At 42.5% G+C, this 13799-nt stretch overlaps 1 protein-coding gene across 1 annotated transcript in view; it reads left to right on the top strand.

The window, feature by feature from the left end:
- Positions 1–13231, top strand: part of LOC126213576 (transcription initiation factor TFIID subunit 10-like) — a 128730-nt gene extending 115499 nt beyond the window's left edge. The window contains exon 6 of the mRNA XM_049941424.1: positions 12425–13231. The gene's annotated coding sequence lies outside the window, so the exon portion shown is untranslated. The remainder of the gene's footprint in view (positions 1–12424) is intronic.
- Positions 13232–13799: the final 568 nt, after the last annotated feature.

Raw genomic sequence — 13799 nt, 5'->3', positions numbered from 1 at the left:
TTTTTTCCATTTCCAGGAGTGTATTTACCTTTTCCTTTTAATCTAGTCATCATAGTTGATTCTCTTTAAGGTGTCTTGGTAATCAGCACCTCTCAAATCCCTTGTGTAGCTGAGGGAAAGCTTGACTTCTTCACATTTTGAAGCTGTTATTGGAGCAAAAGAAGACAACTTCTACTCATACCACAAAAAAGCACGTCCTCTACTTTCCTTTTACAGATGTATATTTCCTTGAATGGTTGTGCAGAACATTAGGGTGACACGTGAATTAGAGTACAACACAACTTTTCATACTACATATGTATCGAAGGCTCAACATGACAAGATTACCGTATATTTTAATTGTCATAAAACCATCTTGTCTTTTGTTTTCATTCTTGGAGAGTGTGGTTGCTCCTTGATGGTCAAGCAACTGTAAGGCTCCAATTCCAATAAGTAAAACACTCCACCCACAGCAGATAAAACCGTTTACTTGTCTCCACACCTTGCCGTTTTCTCATATTCCGCACCTCCCATTTAATGTCTGCACATGCGAAAACAAACACCTGTGCACAACATACATTCTGTGACTTACTCCCTACTTTGTCAGAATCGTCTTGTCCGCCCCCGGTAGCTGAGTGGTCGGCACGACAGAATGTCAATCGTAAGGGCCAGGGGTCAATTCCCGGCTGGGTCGGAGATTTTCTCCACTCAGGGACTGGGTGTCGTGTCGTCCTAATCACCGTCGTTTCATCCCCGTCGACACTCGAGTCGCCAAAGTAGCGTCAGATCGAAAGACTCGCACCCGGCAAACGGTCTACCCGACGGGAGGCCCTAGTCACACGACATTTATATTTTACGATCATCTTTCCTTGTACTACACAAGGAGTGTGAAATGTCATTAGCCTGAATGGCGTGTAACACTTCACATTGCTGCTCTGAAGTTTCCAGCTGGTCTCAGTCTGGATTACAGCCATGATTTTTTGTCATTCTCCTTGCTGGATTCACCAATTTCTCTAGCTCATTCCTCGAGAGCTGTTTCCTGGCACACAGGCATTCTGTTTTGACCACAGTATTACAACGTCTTAGTTTGGCATTGCAGGAGATGAACTTTTAGCTGTAAAAGTTTTTATTTGGCCCGTATGCGCCCTCCAGTTCTAAGATTGAGTTCACTACAGCAACTTTTTCAAGTCTGCTTTCTTGCACAGTCTCACTGAGGTACTCGACTACACTTCTCTAATCACATTAATGTGACCACCTGTCAAGATCCTGAATAACCACTTTTTGCAGTGGGAGACGTGCAGGAAGAGAGTCAGTGAAGTTCTGGAAGGTACCGACAGACGTGTGGAGCCGTGCCGACTCAGTGCCGTGCCCAACTCTACCAGCTTTCTCAGTTGACGATAAGTCGCACGAACGGCCCGGTTGAGATGGTCCCACAGATTTTTGACTGTGTTAAAATCCGGGTGTACAGTAAACTTGTCCCGGTGCTCTTCAAACCACACGTGTACACCGTGAGCTGTGTAACGTGCTGCATCGTCCTGCTGGTAGATGTCATCGTACCAATGAAAAACAAACTGCACGAGGCGGTGGACACGGTCCAGAGGATAGATGCTACTTACGTTCATCCGTTTTGCCCTCCAGCATGACGAGATCACCCAGTTAATGCCACAGAAAAAATCCCCAGACCGTAATGCTCCCTCCTCCGGCCTGAAGCCTTCTGACGACCTAATGGCATCTGTCCGACTGAAAAGGCCACCTGTGGTCACCGAGTGGACAGGCAGTTGCATTATTGGTATGCTGATTCCAGGCTTCAGTTGGCCTGTTGTGGAGGCCCATACTGCACACAGACATTCACTGAATGGGTGTTGAGGAGAGACAGTAACTCCTCAGTTCATCTGGCCTCTTTCAGCACCTCAACAGTTGCAAGTCTGTTCACTCACACAGCTATCCACAGCTGTCATTCAGCCCTATCATCTGTGGCCTGTGGTGCACCACAATTTCCTCAGTGCCGGTTTTGGATAGCGTCATTCTGCCGTCCGCAGTAGATACTGAGGTGACAAAAGTCACGTGATACCTCCTAATATTGTATCAGACCTCCGTACGCCCAGCGTATTGCAGCAGTTCGACACGGCACGGTCTCGGCAAGTTGTCGGAAGCCCCCTGCAGAAGTGTTAAGTAAGTGGTTAAAAAAAGGGCATTCCATCAGGAAGTGGCGGACAGTTAAAACTTGGGCACAATGTGTACAAAGTGGTGGGGTAGCGCCACTTAGCAAATGACGATGACTAGCAAGACAGTGCCCGATAGGCAGCCGAGTTAAAATTATCTCTCCCGGGAGGGGGGGGCCAACAGAAGGTTGTCCGAGTTGCTGGGAGAGGCTTAATAAGCCAAAGCGTTTTCCCGTGAAGGGAGGACCATTGGCGTTGCCAAAGGGACACCACCTCCTGACAGACGGCAACACAGAGATCGTCAGAGGGAATATAGGAACTAGTAGGCCGAGGTACGAGGACTGCAGCCTCGGCAGCAGCGACAGCGGCCTCGTTTCCTGGCAGACCGACACGACCGGGGACCCACAGAAATATGACATCGGCTCCACCAAGATGAGTGACAGTTTTCCTGGACTCGTTGCACTAAGGGATGGGCAGTGTACAGAGCACAGAGACTTTGGAGGGCAGGGAGTGAGTCTGAACAGAGGACACAATAGGAAAGGCTGTGTCAACAGATATACTGCACGGCCCGATACAAGGCGAAGAGCTCAGTTGTAAGGACTGAAAAGTGTGCCGGAAGCCGATATCGAAATACACGGGTTCCAATGATGAAGGCTCACCCGACCCCACAGTCAGTCCGAGAGCCATCAGTAAATACAAAGGTACTATCGCAAAGTTGTGTGCGAAGGTCGTGAAACTGAACTGCAGGCGGCATCGTGCTGTTAGCAAAGGCTCTCGCGTCAGTTGTCTGCCACCTTAACCCATTAACACTAAATTTCACTGCACCGTCTTAATGAGTACGTTTGTCATTGTCGGTGGTGAGAGATAATGCCTGAAATTTGGAGTTCTCAGCAATCTCTTGACACTATGGATTTTGGAATATTGAATGTCCTAACAATTTCCAAAATAGAACGCTCTATGCATCTAGCTCCAGCTACTATTCCGCATTCAAAGTCTGTTAATTCCCGTTGTGTGGGCATAATCGTGTTGGAAAGCAGAGTACAAAGGAGTGCTCTGCCTTCTCGTACCTTGTGCCATCTGTATATATATGCAATCACTGTCCACGATTTTTATCACTTCAGTGCAGTTTACCCATGACAGCAGGCAAACAGCTGATAAACCTAGCTGTTTCGTAAATACTTCCACCGTTGGCCCGAAAATCGATGACAGTGCTCGTTCGGATGTTACATAACTTTCTCCATTTCTTCATTATGAAAAAGATTGCACTCTTCTTTGTGTTCCCACAACAGTTTTATAGGCCCTACACTGCTAATGTTTCCACCTGCCATCTATGAGTAGTTGTTGCACGTTGTCGTTGAGTGTGGGTTGTGGTCACATTAGTGGTACTGTACTGATTATCTTTACCCACGCAATCTGACCTATCTCTGTTTCGAGGAATTTCGGTCCATATTTGCCACTAATTGTGAATTTGGTCTTTGCTATTGACATCCTCGGCCCCATTCCACTGGCAGTCCTTTCTGGGAGGTCGATCTGGACATTCAGTGCCTCTGGGATTTCCAAAAGTATCACAAAGTTGTCCAAAAAGGTGAGACAGTTAACCGCAATTCCTTCTGGTTTTTGCCACGAGCTTATTGGGGTAATTTTGTTATTTTCGTGTTTTGATTTCAGAAATTGTCAGTGTCTTTTGTAGAACACAGTTGAATAGTAGTGGTGACAGGTCATTACCTTGTCTCGAGTTTGAAAGGACTGGGCGAGTTCTCTTGTTAACATCACCTTCAGGGTAGTGCCTGTTGACGGCTCATCGATTGTGCTGCACATGTTCGGATCCGATGGGCACCCGACAGTGAGGTCATCGGCACCTCGATTTTGCTCAGCAGTTTGATATTTTATTTTACAAAACATTCACACGAGTAATACATAATGCTTTCATTGCAAAATGCTCATTTGTTTGTCTCGTAAAGGATGCAGTAAGTAAAAGGAACTACAGTTTGCTGTCACACAATAAAAGATTATCTGGGGAGGCATTGTGTCGGTGTTGACCTCTTGCATTTGCAAATTTCTGATCTGATTTGCGTCCTCTGCATTCCTTTCTATATGTCTTTACAGGGGACTTGAAAAAGTAAGTTACACATTATTATGGCAGGCTATGTAATGATGCAGTACACTTCAAAGTGACACAGATACACGACATTGTTTTTCATCGTAGTCACAAAGTCTAAACAACAGTCGGAATGTTCTAGCGATCGCTCAGTTCGTCGACCGTAGAAATCCGCTTCTTGGTCGTGGAGCCAGTTGAGAACTGCTGTGTGAACATCCTCATTCTTGGAAAATCTCTTTCCTCCCAGCTGCTTTTTTAGCTTGCCGTAGAAATGAAAATCGCAGGGTACGAGATCTCAACTTCCTGATAGGCATCACCCACATCCTTGTAACCTAGGTCGAAATTTTAGCACCGTTTCACTACAGCTGGATGCGACACTGCATTTGGTCCGTATACTGCCAAAATTTCACAGTGAATCTGTGTGTAATTTATGTGTTTTTCCCACAATAATCGTACTTTATAGTACATTTCCAGTTGGCGGCGCCATTTCTCTCGCACTTTGTGATGCCCCTGCTATTTGTACCACAGCAGAACTGTCTCTGCAGGAAACCGGAACACATACTCTATTCTGAGAATATGACATTCTGGTTGTGCAGTGGTCTTTATGTGAGATGTAGCGTGTATCTTACTTTCTAAAGACCCTACTTACAATTGTTAGACGTTATCTACATTGCTCCAGTTTTGTTATTTTCTAGTGTGGCCATTTGCACATGCATTGTGCACATGAGGTGGTTTTAACCCTAGAATGGCGGAAGGGGTCAAAATGACCCCTTTCATATGATTAGATTAGATTAGATTAGATTAGATTAATACTTGTTCCATAGATCATGAATACGACACTTCGTAATGATGTGGAACATGTCAGGTTAATAAAAGATGTCTGTACAGGATATCACAAAGATATTACATTACACAAAATATTGCATGACACTAATGTTTAAGTCCCCCCCCCCTTAATTTATATCTAAAAATTCAGCCAATGAGTAGAAGGAGTTGGTCATCTAGAAATTCTTTTAATTTATTTTTAAATGTTAGTTGGCCATCTGTCAGGCTTTTGATGCTGTTTGGTAGGTGACCAAAGACTTTTGTGGCAGCATAATTTACCCCTTTCTGTGCCAAAGTCAGATTTAACCCTGCATAGTGAAGATCATCCCTTCTCCTGGTGTTATAGCTATGCACACTGCTATTACTTTTGAACTGGGTTGGATTATTAACAACAAATTTCATAAGTGAATATATATACTGTGAGGTTACTGTGACGATCCCTAGATCCTTAAATAGATGTCTGCACGATGACCGTGGGTGGGCTCCAGCAATTATTCTGATTACACGTTTTTGAGCAATGAATACTTATCTACTCGACGATGAATCACCCCAGAATATGATGCCACACGAAAGCATTGAATGAAAGTAGGCATAGTAAGCTAATTTACTGAGATTCTTATCACCAAAATTTGCAATAACCCTAATAGCATATGTAGCTGAACTAAGACGTTTCAGCAGACCATCAATGTGTTGCTTCCAGTTTAACCTCTCATCAATGGACACACCTAAAAATTTTGAAAATTCTACCTTAGCTACAGACTTCTGTTCAAAGTCTATATTTATTACTGGAGTTGTGCCATTTACTGTATGGAACTGTATATACTGTGTTTTATCAAAATTTAAACAGAGTCCGTTTGCTGAGAACCACTTAATAATTTTGTGAAAAACATCATTTACAATTACATCACTTAGTTCTTGGTTTTTGGATGTTAGTACTATACTTGTATCATCAGCAAAAAGAACTAACTTTGCATCTTCATCAATGTGGAATGGTAAGTCATTAATGTATATCAAGAACAGTAAAGGACCTAAGACCGAACCCTGTGGGACCCCGTACTTGATAGCCCCCCAGTTTGAGGAATCAGCTGTTGTTTTAACATTACATGAACCACTTATTTCAACTTTCTGCATTCTTCCAGTTAAGTATGAATTAAACCATTTGTGCACTGCCCCACTCAAACCATAATGATTTAGCTTATCTAAAAGAATTCCACGATTTACACAATCAAAGGCCTTTGAGAGATCACAAAAAATACCAGTGGGTGATGTCCAGTTATTCAGAGCATTTAATATTTGATCTTTCATTGTCATATCCAGTTTACTTACTTCATTAATGAAATTATATGACTTTTTCTAATTTTTTCTCCTGTTTCTGAACATTTTTTAGTATTTACAAATTATTTTAATTTTGTTCAACATTTCATTTCAGTATACCTAGAACGGTGGAAGAGGTCAATTTGACTCCACTGTAATTTCTCTTCTGAATATAAGTAAATTATCCAGCAATACAGTGGCAACAGTGAGCAGTAATGGGGAGCAGTTGCTCCTCATTGTTGCAACTCAGCACGTGTGTATTCCAGTCCGCCACAGCATATTTTGTGTCGCTCGTGCAGTCCTTGTCAGTGAAACACGTTTTCGAACACGTGTCGTCAGCGTGAACTTTCTGATGGAGAAGTGTTCCATCTCTTAGAGAATTCTGAAGTTGAATCGGAAATTGACTTAACTGATGAAGATGATGATTATGTACCTCACACAAGTGAAGATGAAGACATTGTGAAGGAGGGGTGATTAGTGGAAGAGGATTCAGATGCTGATACATGTCAATCATCAGTTCTTTCACCACAGCAGGTACAGTTGGAAGCATCTACAAAGATGATTGCAAGGGATAGAACTGTGTGGGAGATTGGAAATTATTCATCTTCTGGAAGGCGGTCAGCTGTGAACATTCTGAAGGAGAGAGGAGGCGCCACTGCTTATGCTTGCCGACGAGTAAAGAGTAGACAGTTCTGTCATCAGTGCCTTCTGTCTTATTTTTGACGAAGCAATGCTACGTCTCGTGAGGAAATACACACAATCAAATGCTCCAAAAGTACTAAAAAACAATAACTGGACTGTGTCACTTGAGGAACTGGAGAAACTGATAGCCACCACGTATGTTCGGGGTGTATTGTGCACAAAATTTATGTCTGTGGATGGTCTCTGGTCGCACTCTTGGGGGCCTGCTTTTATCGAGGGACAGATTTCAGGAGCTTCTCAGATTTCTCCATTTTGATGAAAAATCAACCGGGGCTCAACATCCAGCAGCCAACAAATTTGCTCTTGTATCTGAAATTTGGGTAAAGTTAATTGAAAACAGTATTCGTGCTTACCGCCCTGGAGAAAATATACCCATTGAGAGCAACTGTTACTGAGCAAAGCAAGGTGCAGGTTTACTCGATTCGTGTCCAACAAACCAGACAAATATGGTCTCAAATTCTGGTCGGCTGTTGATGTAACGATAAAGTATATGTGTAATGCTTTCCCGTATCTCGGCAAAGGGATTTCGAAAAAGACGACCATGTGAAACCCAGCTCGCGATATTCATCCACGAGACTCAGAGGGCCATAGACACGGGTTCACAGGTAGACGCCGTGTTTCTTGACTTCCGCAAGGCGTTCGATACAGTTCCCCACAGTCGTTTAATGAACAAAGTAAGAGCATATGGACTATAAGAACAGTTGTGTGATTGGATTGAAGAGTTCCTAGATAACAGAATGCAGCATGTCATTCTCAATGGAGAGAAGTCTTCTGAAGTAAGAGTGATTTCAGGTGTGCTGCAGGGGAGTATCGTAGGACCATTGCTATTCACAATGTACATAAATGACCTTGTGGATGACATCGGAAGTTCACTGAGGCTTTTTGCGGATGATGCTGTCATATATCGAGAGGTTGTAACAATGGAAAATTGTACTGAAATGCAGGAGGATCTGCAGCGAATTGATGCATGGTGCAGGGAATGGCAATTGAATCTCAATGTAGACAACTGTAATGTGCTGCGAATACATAGAAAGAAAGATCCCATATCATTTAGCTACAATATAGCAGGTCAGCATCTGGAAGCAGTTAATTCCATAAATTATCTGGGAGTACGCATTAGGAGTGATTTAAAATTGAATGATCATATAAAGTTGATCATCGGTAAAGCAGATGCCAGACTGAGATTCATTGGAAGAATCCTAAGGAAATGCAATCCAAAAACAAAGGAAGTATTTAGTAATCACGAAAACGTTACGGAGATGATAGATAAACTCCAGTGGAAGACTCTGCAGGAGAGACGCTCAGTAGCTCAGTACGGGCTTTTGTCGAAGTTTCGAGAACATACCTTCACCGAGGAGTCGAGCAGTATATTGCTCCCTTCTCGTATATCTCGCGAAGAGACCGTGAGGATAAAATCAGAGATATTAGAGCCCACACAGAGGCATACCGACAATCCTTCTTTCCACGAACAATACGAGACTGGAATAGAAGGGAGAACCGATAGAGGTACTCAGGGTACCCTCCGCCACACACCGTCAGGTGGCTTTGGTATTATGGATGTAGATGTAGATGTAGAAAGAGGACACACATAGAGAGAAACAACCACTTGGAGAATACGTTGTTCTGGGTCTCGTGGAGCAATTTGTGAATCGAGGAAGAAATGTGACGACAGACAACTTCTTTACATCTCTTCAACTTGCTAAAAAACTCAAAGAAAAGAAAAAAAAAACTTCATTAGTCGGTACAATGAACAAGATCCGTCATGAAATCCCCGACGAAGTAAGGAAGCTGAATGCTGAAATACACTCCACCACAAGACTGCACAACAGTGGCAACACAGACTGCACATTGACTGTATACCAAGGAAAGAAGAATCAAAATGTCATTCTTCTGAGTATGCTGCATGCTGAAGTAGCTATAAGCAAGGGAGGAAAGAAAAAAACCTGAAACCGTAACGTTCTACAATGCAACAAAGTATGGGGTGGATGTGGTTGATCAAGTGACCCTTAAATATACTATGAAGGTTGCGTATAGGAGATGGTCAATGCATGTCTTCTACAACATACTGGACATGGCAGCAATAAATCCATGGGTGATCTGTAACAAGAAAATGGAAAGGAGGAAGACCATACTTCAACTGGCATATGAACTCAAGGGAATGAAAGAGCAAGAACGTCGGGCAAAGGAATAGGACGTGGGACTGAAATCACCTAGAAAGTGCCAAATCAGCTACTGCAAAGGCAACAAGACCAGCAAAAGCTGTGTAAAGAGCCCGAAAGCAGTGCGCGGAAAATGTTTGCGTAAAACGAGAATCACCTGTGCTAAGTGAAACTAGCATCTTGAAGCGACCTGAGTGAAAAGTAATACAGAGCTGTTTTTAAAACACATGTGAGAGTAATATGGACCAAATATACTAAATGTGTCTAGAAGGTTGTATGAATAGTTAAAAAAATTAAAATTTATAGTTGAGAAACTTGTTAGCAGTAGCAGCAATAAATTTTTACGATACATTGTTGTTCAAATAAATTTGTAATTATTATTTATAGCCATGCGGAGTGGCTTCGCGGTTACGGGCGCCACGTCACGGATTGCGTGGCCCCTCTTGCCGGAGGTTCGAGTCCTCCCTCGGGCACGGGTGTGTGTGTTGTTCTTAGCGTCAGTTAGTTTAAGTAGTGTAACAAATACTAACAAAGAGATAGAGGGGCTGGCCAGTACTTACCTCAGCTCAGCACAGCCGATAGATACACAAAAAACAGAACCGAAAATTTACGTTCCTATCTTTCGGAACAAATGTTCCTTCATCAGGGAGGAGAGAGGGGAAAGAAAGGGAAGAAGGGAAAGTAGATTCAGTTACTCACAACCCAGGTTATGAAGCAACAGGGAAAGGAAAACAGGGAGGGTAGCAAGGGTGGAGGCATGGTTGTCAGAGGGAAGCCAGAGATATTCTACTGTAAGTACTGTGCCAGCTTCAAACCAAAGAGGATGCATACAGAAGTAAAGAGGTATATGGTATAAAGATAAACACAACTATGTAGGATGAAAAGATGCGTGAATGGCTAAAGAGGAAAGGGAAAGAGGAGAAGACTTAAGAGTAAATGGGAGTGAGGTGGTTTAACGTAGGTTCAGTCCAGGGGGATGGCGGGATGAAAGGATGTGTTGGAGTTAAACAACCTCACTCCCATTTACTCTTCAGTCTTCTCCTCTTTCCCTTTCCTCTTTAGCCATTCACGCATCTTTTCATCCTACATAGTTGTGTTTATCTTTATACTATATACCTCTATACTTCTGTATGCATCCTCTTTGGTTTGAAGCTGGCACAGTACTTACAGTAGAATATCTTTGGCTTCCCTCTGACAACCATGCCTCCATCCTTGCTACCCTCCCTGTTTTCCTTTCCCTGTTGCTTCATAACCTGGGTTGTGAGTAACTGAATCTACTTTCCCTTCTTCCCTTTCTTTCCCCTCTCTCCTCCCTGATGAAGGAACATTTGTTCCGAAAGCTAGGAACGTAAATTTTCGGTTCTGTTTTTTGTGTATCTATCGGCTGTACTGAGCTGAGGTAAGTACTGGCGAGCCCCTCTATCTCTTTGTTAGTATTTGTTTCACATATTTATATGAGTTTAAGTAGTGTGTAAGTATATGGACTGATGACCTCAGCAGTTTGGTCTGTTAGGAATTCACTCACACACACATATTATTTATAATTGTAAATAATTGTTGTGATTACTAGAAATAAAGTATGTATTAACAAATACTAAAAAAAGTACTTGTTTAAGTCAAATATGAAAATGTTTTATGTGGGGTCAAAATGACCACTTTCCACCATTTTAGGAACGTCTGCCAGCGGCGTACATAGTGCAACCCAAAAACAGTAGCGAACCTCCACCTCGTTGCACTCGCCGGACAGTGTGTCCGAGGCGTTCGGCCTGACCGGTTTGCCTCCAAACACGTCTCCGACGATTTTCTGGTCGTCGGCATATGCGACACTCGTCGGTGAAAAGAACGTGATGCCAATCCTGGGCAGTCCATTGGGCGTGTTGTTGGGCCCACCTGTACTGCGTTACAGGGTGTCACAGTTGCAAAGGTGGACCTCGCCACAGACGTCAGGAGTGAAGTTGGGCATCGTGCAGCCTATTGAGCACAGTTTGAGTAGTAACACGTCCTGTGGATGTCTGAACATCGTCACTTTGGTTCACTCCGAGATGCCTGTACACTTCCCTTGTTTAGAATCCTTCCTGGCACAAAGTAACAATGCGGACGCGATCCAACCGCAGTATTGACCTTCTAGGCACGGTTGAACTACAGACAGCACGGACTGTGTACCTCCTTCCCGGTGTTATGACTGGAACTGAACGGCTGTCAGGCCCCCTCCCTCTAATAGGCACTGTAAAGGTTGTTTACATCTTTTGGTGGGATTAGTGACATCTCTGAACAGTCTAAGGGACTGTGTCTGTGATACAATATCCACAGTCAACGTCTATCATCCCGAGTTCTGGGAACCGGGTTGATGCAACACTTTTTTTGATGTGTGTGTTATAGTTACTTACCTAATGAATTTTAGTCTGACTATACAGCATAATAAAGATGATTTTAATAAAAGAACATCGTTTCAGGGCTGGTCTGTGATTGAACGCTTTTTGTGTATACTACTCAGATAATCTAATTCCTACCCCCCCCCACCCCCCCCCTGCCGCCTCGCCCTGCCCCACATGGGGTAATCTGAGATCTGTTGCTCTAGCAGAATGAACAATAATACGGGTCTTTTACAAATTGTACCAACACTGTGTGACACATCTGAAGTGGGAGGTCATTCACATATTTCAGGAGCAGAGGTGGACTTAAAATTGAACCTTGTGGGGCTCCATTTCTGACTTAAGATTTTCTCGCCTTGTTTTAATTACTGAGCAACTCTTGTTTGCGTTCTTCGTGCCAAGTATGGTTCGACCCAGTTGTTTGCTATAGCTTTTCCAAGATAGTATCACAATCAGTACATAAATGCTTTGGAAAGATCACAAAGTATCGACATGTGAAATTTGTGACGTGAAAAGCTTGTAATATCTGGTGATTACAGCAAACATTGTGGCTGTCAACAGCTGGAGCATGTGGATTACTGCAAAAATATTATGTTTTTGAATGCTTTATTTTGAGCACCATGTGCGTGCTATGCCTATATTTTGCTAATGATAATTCTTGGAAGTTAACAGTTACGAAAATATACAGAATCTCCTTTTAATTCAGTTGTGACTAAAAGATCGACAATGATCTGGTGTCAGTAAAGTTATCTTTTTTGGTAACTGAGTTTGCAGTGTGGACAGACATCTTTAATGTAAATTTGTGCTGTGCAGGAAGAAGACCTCGGGGACTGCAATGGAAGGTGGCCTTCTGCGGTCGTCGGGTGCATTCCGCTGAAGAGCTTTGTGGCTTCTCTTGTCCTTCTCTGCAGTACCACAATTCTCAGATCACCTTCTGTGACAGCTGTGTGCAGCTCGAGCGAGTACTGCTGCTTGCTGCTAAGGAAGATTTTGTGGCGAGTTTGAAGTACTTTTGTTGGGAATGCCTTTTATTGCATCGTTTTGTTGACAACATTTATTCAGTTAATGTGAACTGCCTGTAGGATGCTGCGTGTCCAGTTGCGATGAGCTAAATTACTTTAGAAGGCTGTGTGGATTAAACAGAAAAATGCCGAGCAAAACGGACATTACTGCATTAAAATGATTATGTGTTATATTCAGAGTGATGAGAACTGTGGCATGTGGTCGAGTAAGTGGTGTTATTTTAAATTATAATGATGTCTCACGTCAAGTATATCACCGTCGAGTCGTCCCGTGTAATGTATGGCAAACCTTTTACTTTCCACACGAGTAACCGCTTTCTTGATTCTGTGCAGTCATTCGTGCACATCTGCACTTCTGTATTATGCTAAAAAAAAGGAGGAAAATTAAAGGAAATAAAGAAGAAAACTTTATTGCCATTCCTGTTAAAAAAAAAAAAAAAGTGTCATATAGTAACACAACATGTGCTTTATCCATACTCCAACCTGTTATCTGACACTAAGAATTCAAATGTTATTTTGAAATATCATTCTGTCTCCACTGTTTTATGATGCAGAAGACTTGAGTTTAATTTGAGTTTTGACATTTTTGTCATTTATATCAAGGATTATAATGTATTTAATAAATTGAATTAAAACCATTTTTAGAAGTTCTTCCCACTGTCTGCCTTCCTGTCATATTACTCAGTGTTGTGTCCCTCTTCTTCAAGATCCACGTCTGTATCTTGAAGTTAGCCACACAAATGTGCCCACGCCATAAGCTTGTTTATGATAAACCACCACATACTGGTGTCAAGAGGTAAGTATAATAAGTAAATGTGAGCATATTTTCTAAAACAAGTGACAGATGTTTTTCAGAGCAAGGTGAAGCAAAATCACAGAGCATAAGCCATGAAACATTGCGCAAAATCTGTAGTTAAAGAAGTACTGAAACTGTAAACATTTGACTAGCTATGTAGTTGAAGAGTAAACGTAATGACTGACCGAGTAGAAGAGGTATTCAGTCATTGAAAGGCACATTAAAAAAGACAGGAAACTTTACTAGCCTTCCAATAAGTCCTTTCTGGAGTTCTGTACCTCAGGTGGTAAAAAAAGAAACTCTTACAGAATTACTTTGTTGTTGATCTGTCTTTCTGTCCCCGTGGCTGTTCAAATCATTTTTCTCATCG

Source organism: Schistocerca nitens, chromosome 11 (assembly GCF_023898315.1).
Source record: "Schistocerca nitens isolate TAMUIC-IGC-003100 chromosome 11, iqSchNite1.1, whole genome shotgun sequence".
NCBI classification, from domain to species: domain Eukaryota; kingdom Metazoa; phylum Arthropoda; class Insecta; order Orthoptera; family Acrididae; genus Schistocerca; species Schistocerca nitens.
Note: the sequence above shows the minus strand (reverse complement) of the source record. Positions and strands in the feature narration are given on the sequence as shown.